We start from the raw sequence: 8,569 nt of genomic DNA, 5'->3' as shown, positions 1-8,569 counted from the left end.
AGGGAAGAAGTGGGAGGGTGGAAATAATATATCCACACTACTGTATAAAATAGATGATTAACAAGAACCTACTGTGTAGCCCAGAAAATCTACTCAATAGATTGTAAGAAGCTATGCAGGAGAAAAGAATGGCTATATTTATATGTATGATTGATTCCCTTTGCTGTACATCTGAAACTCATTTGACATTGTAAGTCAACTATATTCCAAAAAAATTAAATTTTTAAAAAAGAGATGCATTACAGAGTTCCTGTCGTGGCTCAGTGGTTAATGAATCTGACTAGGAACCATGAGGTTGCAGGTTCAACCCCTGGCCTCATGCAATGGGTTAAGGATCTGGCGTTTCGTGAGCTGTGGTGTAGGTCGCAGTCGCGGCTCAGATCCTGCATTGCTGTGGCTGTGGTGTAGGCCAGTGGCTACAGCTCCGATTAGACCCCTAGCCTGGGAACATTCACATGCTGCAGGTGCAGCCCTAGAAAAGTCAAAAAGACAAAAAAAAAAAAGAGAGAGAGAGATGCATCACTAATTACTCTCAGAGTCAGGAGTCAAATTTAGATTATCTTGTCTGAGAGCCCAAGGTCTTAACTTAAACTAAGCCCAGCCTTTCCCAAGAGTTTAGTGAGGGGACTGTCACAAGCCCAAGGCTTCAGAGTGGGTAGTGACCAGGGCTCTGCCCCAAGTCAGAGACATGGTGAGGCCCCCTGGCAAGTCCATCGATGGCAGCTGGAGTGAGGTCGGAGTATATTTTTTCAGACCCCCACACACTGCACCATGGAGGGGGCCCCTTCCCATGCCCTGAAGCAGAAGCCCTTCCACAGACTTCACAGCAAAAGGAAGAAGAGGAGGAGGACTTCCTCGGGGCTGCTCACTTTCTACTCCATCCCGAGTTTCTCTTTCCCAATGAACTAACAACTATCATCTCTGCTGTGCTCTACAACGTTCCCTCATGTCTCTCTTAATCTATCCTCGTGAAAACTCTGTGAGACAGACAGTGCTGGAATTATGGAATTCCCATTTGACAGAGTAGACACAGAAGCACAGGGTGGGGAAGGGTCCCAGCCAAGCAATTAAACCATGCATCCAGATCACAGAGCCAGATCTTGAGATTCTAGACGGCACCTACGGCTTGCTTGCCTAGATTCAAGGGGCTTCCTGAAATAACTTTGCAGGAAGCAAAGTATATTCCCATAGAATATTCCACACTTCCCATCCTGCTGCCGCTTTTGTTCTAAAAGCTACACAGCTGGTTCTGACCACAAAAACAACATCCTTCTACCCATTACTAAATGAGGTATTCCCTGGACTTTGGGTGTCAGCTGTCAGAGGATATTGCAAATGGCTTGGACATGTCACAGTCAGAAGCATTTGGGTTTTTAGGAAAGCAGACAGTAAAAGGCAATGAAAACAATGAGTGAAAGGGGAAGCAGAGAACAGAGACAACTATCAGAAGACCACATGGAAGAGAAATAATGAAACAGGAAGTGCAAAATGAAGGGGAAAAAAAGAGTGTTTGAGGGTGAGTTGGAATAGAGAAGCAGAGCAATGGCTTCTCCTTATCCCTGCAATAACTTCCTTCAAGTTTGGCTTCACCATTGGCTGGCCTCTCCAGAAAATACCCTTCTCAAGCCACCAGAACCTGGTAAAACATAGATCTTGTAACATTAATCTGTTCTTCAAATCTCTCCAACCACCCCCATCATCCCCAAGATAAAATCAAAATGCCTTAAGGTAGTAATTCAAGACTCTCCTTCATCTGGACAAGAGCGGCTTCTTCAGAGTTATCCTGTCCCACTTCCTCGTGCATTTGGCCAGAAGGAGAGAAGGGGAGAGGGCATTTTGGGCTGTGAGACTCTTTTCTTAATTTTATTCTATTATAGTTGATTTGCAATCAACGTTTTAAAATTCTATTTTATTATGGTTGATTTACAATGTTTTGTCAATTTCTGCTGTACAGCACAGTGACCCAGTCATACATATATACATCCTTTTTCTCATATTATCTTCTATCATGTTCTATCACAAGTGATTGGATATAGTTCCCTGTGCTATACTGTAGGACCTCATTGCTCATCCATTCTAAATGTAACCGTGTGCATCTTTTAACCTCAAACTCCCCATCCATCCCAGTCCCTCCTCCTCCCCTTGGCAGCCAAAGTCTCTTCTCCATGACTGTGAGTGAGTCTGTTTCTGCTGCATAGGTAGGTTCATCTATGAGAAATGGACCAACTTACCATCACTGTGTATGTTTCTCACTTCTGGGTTGCAACACACAGCATCTAAATCAAGCCAACCTTCTTCTTGCTAATAAGGGGGTGATGAGAACCCAGAACAAGATAGGGGTCCTCTGCTTCCAGGGTCAAGGTTCCATACTTGTCTGGTCAGCAGAGGGCTGGACAGTGTGCAGGGATTCTGGAAAACGCTACTGGGATTCACAGGCACCTTAGTGATCTGTTCTGCTCTTGTGAGCATACATTCCTGGAATTTAAAAAAAAAATTAACGGAGGTAAAATTTACATGACACAAAAACAGCCATGTTAAACTGAGCGATTCAGTGTCCTGAAATATATTCATGATGTTGTGCTACCAACATGTCAATCTAGTTCCAAAATATTTCCATTACACCAAACTTAAATCTGGGCCCATTAAACACTTATTCTCCACTCTCTCCTGTCACCAAGCCATGCTAACCACCACAAACCATTCTCTCTTTTTGGATTTGCCTATTCCTGATGTTTCATATAAATGGAGACATGTAACATATGGGTTTGTTGACTTACATGTTTTCCAGGTTCATCCGTCTTGCACCATCTATCAGTACTTCACTCTTTCGATGACCCAATAATATTCTGGTTGATGAAAAACCAGAATTAAGAGTCCATCTAAGAAAGAAATAGAAAATTGTATTTGAGTCAATCTGGGAATTGTAACCCAGGAGACAAACTTTCGGAAAGTTCTGAGGACTGTCCCCCCCTTTAGAGATCAAAGCACAGGCATGTAAGTTTTTGAGTTCAAAGTGTTGCACATCAAATGACAGGTCGGCAGTTCACATAAGCGAGATCGGCACAGTGGGACCCTTTGCAAGATTAAAAGGATCGTTATCTCCTAAGGAGTGATCTTACTGGCACCAGAGAAAATTGCCCTTGACAGTGAAGCAGGCATTCCTGTGTCTTCTAAGGAAGGCTGGTTAATGCAGATGCACAAAACTCACTAAAAGGGAAGGGTGGCTCAAGTGGCAGAGAGAGAATTTAACATGTGACATTTTTTTTTTTTTTGGCCTTAAAAATAATTTAATTTCACCATAGTTTACAGAAATGCAACAATTTGTTTATCCATTCTTCCACAGATTTTCTTGTTTCCATCCTTTTGTTTTGGAGAATGGTGCATCTGTGAACATGAAGATACATGTGTTTATTTGAGGAACTCTGTTCAATTCTCTTAGGTATCTGTCCAGACGTGCAATGGATGGGTTGTGTGATAGTTCTATGCTTACTTTTCTAAAGAGTTGCCAAACATTGTCTGCAATGGCTGTGCCATTTGACGACCCCACCAGCAAGGAATGAGTCTTCCAATTTCTACACATCATCACCAACATTTGCTTTTTACGTTTCATTTTTTATAGCCATTCTAGTCATTGTTATCCAGGAACATTTCTGAAATTTTGACTTTCTGGAACTATAAAATCAAAACATCAAAATGGTTAAGAATCTACCCGAGATAGAAGGGGACAAGAAAAGGGTGTGGTTGGGAACCTGCCTGAGGTGGCTCTTGAACTCTCTGTTGGATAGACAGCCGGCTTGTAGGGATCCACAAAATGTGATTGATGTGCAGGCTCTGGGTGAGTTACTTAAAAATTCTCCATGTCAGCTGCCTCATTGCTAAATATATCTTTCCCTTCTATGGAGAACAGACTTGTGGTTGCCAGGGAAGTGGGGTGGGGAGAGGGAGGACTGGGAGTTTGGGGTTAATAGATGTAATCTATTGCACTTAGAATGGATAGACAATAAGGTTCTAGCACAGGGAACTCTATCCAGTCTCCTGGGATAGACCATGATGGAAAATAATATTTTTAAAAAGAATGCAAGTATAGGTAGGACCAAATCACTTTGCCATACAGCAGACATTGGCACAACATTGTAAATCAAATATATTTTAATTAAAAAAAATTTTTTTGAATTATGTTTTCCCCTTCTAAAAGGAGCCCAGAACAGATCAGACCCTGGTCCTTAACCTGACAGAGTTGGGACCTAGATCTGTAAGTCAGCCATGGCCTTGACAAAAAAGACATTGCCCAACCAGATACCTGACCTCAGCAGGCCCATGAAGAATGTTCACTCATTGGAACTCCTAAACCCTTCGACTAGTGGCTGAAACACAAGAGTTTAATGTAATCACAAATTATGGAAGGTATATTTTATCAGCAAGAAGAGGTATAAATTCAAGTTGTGGTTGACAAATAATTACAAGGCTGGGAATTTGCTGGCTGTGAACTCGTTTTTCTTTCCTCCTTAATGGTTGTGCTTAAATGGCTCTTTTTACCACCTGCTGTGTGTGGCACCACTGAGTCACTGCTTAGGACCTAATATCTGGATTCTAGTTGAGGCAGGTGGTGTCTGTCCAGGGCCCTGAGCAGGACATCCAGCCACCCCCCACTTTCACCCCTGTAGTAGGACCTCAAATCACCCCCCTGGTTGAAATCCCTCCCACACCCCTCCTCCTGCCCTGGGGCAGAAATTGTATCTTAAAAGTTTCCTAACTTGAATCCATTGTATGCAGAGAAAAGACAAACCCCAAGGAACAACAAACAGGCCTTAGGAGAGCTCACTCCCTCCCGCAGACTCGGGGGATTTATAAACTGCAGCCAGGGCGTCCAGGCAGGTTCCAGATCCCCTCCCTGGGCTGTGTGTTCCTACCCCAGTCTCGGGGGTGTTAGCCACTGCTGCTGAATGGTGCCTCCTTGCTCTGGAGAATCGCCTGAACCAAACGAAGGCTACCTCCCCTGGGAGTTTGTGCCTCCTCCCGAGGGATGGGAGGACTTGTCTATGACTCGCGGATGGGGGTACAGAAGGCTGGTCCCCTGCCTCAAATTGGCATCCACTCTGTGTTACAAATCTCAGATCTCCCTGTGAGATCAGGCTCCGCAGAGCCCACCTCTTCACCCAGCTTCTCCTCCTGTTGTCCCTGGTTTCTGTCACTCCATCTCCAGAGGGGAAGCCCTCAGTAAAGTATTTGTGCCAGAACCTCCGTCTCTGGTACTGTTTTTAGAGACCCTGACCTTAGACAGGGGCCAAGCCCCAGCTAATGTGTGCACAGTGACCTTCAGCTGAGGGTCACGCAGGTGCTGACATCCAGCCCCAATTCTGTGGCTCTCACTATGCAACAGGCAGCTTGTCCTCATTTGCCCCGAGCCACTGATTAGTCCAGACTCAGCCCAGGACAGTGCTGGGATTTGAAATCCAGGAGCTCCAGCTTCAGAGCCTCCCCACCCCATCTCTCAGGCACAGCATGGTGCTGCCTCCTTCTATCAGAATAATACAACGAAAGACTAAGGTGAGACATGGAGCCTTATATATATGCCCAAAGGGGCCTCTGGAAGCCCACCAAAGAGTCACAGACTTACTGAAGAGTCTGCTAAAAGAACCATGTTCTGGGCCATCTCAGAGTCAATTGCCAACCTGATACTTCACACCCCCTGTAGCCCCCCACACACAATGACAACTCCTCCGTGACCTCAACACCACCTCCAAGTCAGGGCGTTAACGTGGACACATCACTGCCCTCCAACCTCAGGGCCCCCAGTCCCCCCCTGTCCCAACAAGCCTTATAGAGAAGACCCCATCCCACGAGTTACATTCAGCCGTCACCTCTCTGTCGTCTCCTTGGGTTTGGAACATTTTCAGTCCATCTCTGCCTTTGTGACCATGATGCTTTTGTAGATGGCAAACCCACTACAGACCAGGCGTAGAATGTTCCTCAGCTTGAGTTGGCCTTTTTTTTTTTTTTTTTTCCGGGATTCCTTTCGGGTTTCCTCCTTTCCAGGAACATCACAACAATGATCTCTAACCTCACCAAGTGCTATCGGGGGACGCAAAATCAATTCCTCCTATTTCTGATGATGCTCTCTGACCCCTTGATGGAAGGGGTTTTGCCAGTTTTCTCCTCTGAAGTGACCCCTTCCCTCTGTAGTTAAGGGGTGCTTTTGAGCAGCAGTACTTTGAAACTAGGTAAATACCCTCTTCAATTTATAAAGTATCCATTTATTTACATACATCCATATGTACTTATGTTTTCCTATTTTTTGGACTGGCTTGTAATTGCTTATTGTCCTTATTTATTATGATGTTCGGATTGTCCCAGATTTCAGGGGAGGCCCCTCGGGCTGGCTTTTGTGTCCTTTGGACGTGTCTCTCTCACTGTCTGCATTTCCTTGCTTTCTTTTTTTTCTAGAAAGATTTTTATTTGTTCCATTATAGCTGACTTACAGTGTTCTGTCAATTTTCTACTGCACAGCAAGGGGGACTCAGCTACACAGACAAGTATACATTCTTTTTCTCATATTGTCATGCTCCATCACAAGTGACCAGACATAGTTCCCAGTGCTACACAGCAGGATCCCATGGCTTATCCATTTCCAAAGGCAATAGCTTGCGTTTATGAGCCCCAAATTCCCAGTCCCTTCCATTCCCTGACCCTCCCTCTTGGCAACAAGTCTGTTCTCCATGTCCCTGATTTTCTTTTCTGTCATTTCCTTGTTTTCTTTTTTTTTTTTTTTTTTGAGAATTAATTTTATTTTATTTTTTTTTCTTTAGGTCACAGAATATATTAATTTTCTTTTTTTCTTTTTTTTCAGTATAACTTTTATTTTTTTATTTTTTTTTTATTTTTTTTTATTATTTTCCCACTGTACAGCAAGGGGGTCAGGTCATCCTTAGATGTATACATTGCAGTTACAGTTTTTTCCCCCACCCTTTCTTCTGTTGCGACATGAGTATCTAGACATGGTTCTCAATGCTATTCAGCGGGATCATTTCCTTGTTTTCTAACCCAAGGTCATCATGTACTTTCCCAGCCCAGGAACCAGCCATTTCTCTAAGGAGTCCTGGTTCTTTTCAGTGGAAAATGATATTTAGGGGTTCCCACTGTGGCTCAGTGAGCTAATGATCCAGCTCGCCTCTGCAGAGGTGCGGGTTCAATCCCCAGCCCCTTACAGTGGTATACATTGCAGCTCTGGCTTGGATTCAGTCCCTGGCCTGGGAACTCCCATATGCTGCGGGTGCGGGAAAAAGAAGAAAAAAAAAAACCTGGTTATTATAAGCCAAGGTCTGGGCATAAGGTGTGCTTATTGCTATTCGGGTGTCGACATTCTAAACTATAAGTGGAAAGAAGTAAGTATTATGTGTTTTTAAGAGCTACACAAACAGATCTATATTATCTATATCTATCTGCCACCTAGCTACCATCTATCCATCTAACTAGTTATCATCTATCTACATAGAAAGGTATACATTTACACTGATACATACGGAGCTGCACCCGCAGCATATGGAGTTTCCCAGGCTAGGGGTCGAATTCAAGCTACAGCTGCTGGCCTACGCCACAGCCACAGCCACACCAGATCCAAGCCTTGTCAGTGACCTATACCACAGCTTACGGCAACACCAGATCCTTAACCCACTGAGCGAGTCCAGGGATCAAACCCGCATCCTCACGGATTCTGGTCAGGTTCGTTAACTGCTGAGCCACGACAGGAACGCCATTCTGTTTCCCAATCTCTGATTCCCTGGGTTTATTCTGGTTTTCACCCTTTCTGAATCAGTGACTTCCTTCTCCAACAGGGAGAATTCTAGCTTCCACCATCCTTCATATATTTGCTTCCTTGATCAGTCCCCCTTTATGGAGCCAATTCCCCGAACCATCCCTTCCTAAGCCTGGACACCCTCCTCACATACTTGGGATCTCCCACCCTATTTAGACTCTGGCTGCTGCTACAGGCCACCCTTCTTAGGGAGTCCTTTGGGTCCCCGCACCTGTGTCAGGCTGCCACTACAGGCCACCCTTCTTAGGGAGTCCTTTGGGTCCCCACACCTGTGCCAGGCTGCCGTCCCTGTGGACACCCTCCACTCCCTCCTTGGTCTCTGACTTGGAAACTCTCTGCCTCCTTCTCTACTCCTGCCCTGCAGTGTGAGGCTGCCCACCTTTGGTGCCCCACCTCCTGGCCTTAGGACTGGATCTTCCTGAAACAGCGGGTGAGGCAGTGGAAGGAAAAGAGAGGGAAGGAGAAAAAGGGGAAAGGAAGAGCCCCGTGCAGCTTCTGATACCCACTGAAACCGACCAGTGCTTGTAGCTACTCTGCCCCATCAATTGACCAATCAACTGTCTTTTATTCCACATTCATTTTGTTAAAAGACAGTTGAGAACCAAGGGTGGAATATAAAGTGGTATGAAAAATACGCACTCCAAAAAAGACAGATTTAAACTATGAATATACCTTCCAAGCAATGGGCAAAGTCTGTCGATTAACTCTTAGTTAATGGATCTATCACATTGGAGTTTTGAAAAAGGCCCCACCTAC

General features: G+C 44.8%; 1 long non-coding RNA gene across 1 annotated transcript; it reads right to left on the bottom strand.

The window, feature by feature from the left end:
- Positions 1–2,231: 2,231 nt before the first annotated feature.
- Positions 2,232–5,981, bottom strand: LOC146404356 (uncharacterized). Its single transcript, XR_014840104.1, has 3 exons — positions 5,862–5,981; positions 2,778–2,879; positions 2,232–2,475 (listed from the first exon to the last, which is right to left on the bottom strand). It is a non-coding gene; the product is annotated as an uncharacterized LOC146404356 (long non-coding RNA).
- Between the last annotated feature and the right edge of the window lie 2,588 nt (positions 5,982–8,569).

The sequence above is a fragment of the Sus scrofa genome, chromosome 3, assembly GCF_054392235.1.
Source record: "Sus scrofa isolate SSC_HxYL_T2T_F1_AM1 chromosome 3, Sscrofa_HxYL_maternal_Yorkshire_Landrace_v2.0, whole genome shotgun sequence".
In the NCBI taxonomy this organism is placed as follows: Eukaryota; Metazoa; Chordata; class Mammalia; order Artiodactyla; family Suidae; genus Sus; species Sus scrofa.
This window is presented reverse-complemented; position numbering and strand designations above follow the sequence as displayed.